Source organism: Cicer arietinum, chromosome 4, assembly GCF_000331145.2.
Source record: "Cicer arietinum cultivar CDC Frontier isolate Library 1 chromosome 4, Cicar.CDCFrontier_v2.0, whole genome shotgun sequence".
In the NCBI taxonomy this organism is placed as follows: Eukaryota; Viridiplantae; Streptophyta; class Magnoliopsida; order Fabales; family Fabaceae; genus Cicer; species Cicer arietinum.
Window position 1 is genome coordinate 27,325,744 of NC_021163.2, and position 2,477 is coordinate 27,328,220.

Consider the following 2,477-nt stretch of genomic DNA (forward strand, 5'->3'; position numbering starts at 1 on the left):
CTCTTTCCCATAAAAAATGTTACCCAGAAAGTACCAATCGCTACAATTGATTCCACAATCTACTTCCTTTAATCACTGCCAAATACTACCTTCTACCTTCTATATCTACGCTAAAACACATATTAATAACTAATATTCAAACCAACTAATAGAATTACGGTGGCAACTGTCATAAGAACAAAATGCCAATTATCAACGACATTAAGGAGGTGCAATCGCAAACAAAATCAACTTCATTCAGCAAGCAAGATTACCAAATTAAGAACTGAAATTGTGACTTTGAAATTGCAAATGGATCGATAATTTAGGAAGGAATGAAAGAAGATTGCTACAACTGTGTGTACTAAATTAGGTTGAGAGTGATTGGTTGAAGAAATTAGGCTTTTGAAAACAACTCTATGCAAATTGTTTTTTCTATTAATAATTAGGTTTTCCAACAGCGAGAGTTGCTTTGATATTTGAGTTGATAAGAGTAATTGTTATAGCTGATGAACACTACAACATCAACATACATAAGTTCCAAACACATTCCATTGAAAATCACTTTCATCTAATAATATTTATTTTTTTGGCAACAGCATGTTAGGAAGACCACAATACTTCATCTTCCCCAACAAAAATTCAAAAGCATCAAGAATATTTGTTATTAATATTACATGAGTAACATCCAAAGTGTCAAAACAAAACACATCCTCACGGAGACAACATTACAGAACATCAGAAAACGACTTCAGTGAACACAACATCATAATTTTCAGGTTCAATTTCATTGAAAACTAGGGCACAAAGAAGAGGGAAAAACAGAAATTGATACTTGATGTTGCAGATGACGCAAGGGAGAAGGAGACGTCGGCGGTTCAGAGATGAATCCAGCAACGTCGGACGACGGTGAGAGAGAGGGAGAGCCTGCCGTCGCGGGTGGAAGGGAGAGGGAGAAGTGTCTGTGTGGATTATTGGAATTTGTTTTCTAGTTCAGGAAGTGTTAATTACTTATATGCGATAGAATACAAATACAGATATAAAATTTTAAATTAGGATGTCAGTTTGATTTAATTATAATTTTTTAATATAAAAAAATTAAATCAATCATTAACCAAAATTTTCTATTATAAAAATTAACTTTTATATTTATCACATATTTAAATAAATGTTAAAATAATTTGTCCCGTTGTTGTAAAAAAAATTAATAAATAAATATATTTTATATATAATGTCTAAAAAAACAAAGTCTCGGACATTATTAATTGACATGTAGTGATATAAAAAATAATTTAGACCAAACATTCATAAAATGTACATTATATATTAAAATTATTTATGAAAATTAACCTCATTGAACTGATGACATAATAACATATTAAAAAACTATTTATGATACTAATAATTGGGCATAATTTCCTAATTCGATTGTAAACAAAAAAATCTATGCAAAAATGGAATTACGTCCAATGAAATAAAATTGTAGAATAAAATGAATTATATTAAAAGATGAGCTTATATGTATGTATATGTAATGATATAATAAAAAATAAAAATAAAAACTCATTAAAAAAAGAGAAGTATGAATGTAGAATTTTGATATTTTTTATAATTTCTAAAGAGTTGCTTTTAAATTTTTTACTAAATCTAGTTTTTTAAAATAGTATATTAATTAGTAAAATAATCAGTAAATTGTATAAGATACACTATTTAGATTATATTGTTTAGAAAATCAAATATAACCCTTGATTATTTATTTAAGCGTTTGTTTTTTTATACTAATCTATAAAAAATTAGTATTTATTTATTAACTCGATCTAATATTTAACTGTTATAAATTGTAAAGCCATATTTTAACCCAAAAAAAAAGTTTAAAAATATAGAATATTATTAAATATTAAATTAACGACTACGTAAAAACTCTCACATCATAAAAAAAAAAAGTAAAAATAAAACCTAATTATGAATACAAAATATTTATTTTGTATTTAATAATTCATTAAAATTTAACGTTTATTTTCTAGTTCAATCAAACATTTAAAACTAAAATAGTAATTGTTAAGACAATAAATTACATCGAAAGATATAAAGTGTTGTAAATAAAATATGTTTTTATTGATATAAAAACTCTTAACACGAGAAGTACAAAAAAAAATAAACCTTAATTATGAATTTAAACTTGTGATATTTTTGTTTTTAATAATGTATTAAAAGATATTACTAATTTTTTAACTATAAATAATATTTGATAGTATATTAGTAATGAAAAAAATTAACTAAATCGGATAAAATAAAAAGATACATAAACTAGTAATGATATTAGTAAACGGACTTAAAGCATATATACTAATATAAAAACTTATAACAATTATACCAAATAGTAGTAGAAACAAACCTTAATTATGTATTTAAATTTTTTATTATTGTAAATAATATATAAATAAATTGTATTTATTTTTTTAACTAATTTATCATTATAGTAGTTAGGAGATTCTTGG

The 2,477-nt window shown here is 24.4% G+C and overlaps 1 protein-coding gene across 1 annotated transcript in view; it reads right to left on the reverse strand.

The window, feature by feature from the left end:
• The window catches only part of LOC101495777 (putative RNA polymerase II subunit B1 CTD phosphatase RPAP2 homolog), a 6,106-nt gene extending 5,137 nt beyond the window's left edge, over nt 1-969 (reverse strand). The window contains exon 1 of the mRNA XM_004497570.4: nt 815-969. The gene's annotated coding sequence lies outside the window, so the exon portion shown is untranslated. The remainder of the gene's footprint in view (nt 1-814) is intronic.
• Between the last annotated feature and the right edge of the window lie 1,508 nt (nt 970-2,477).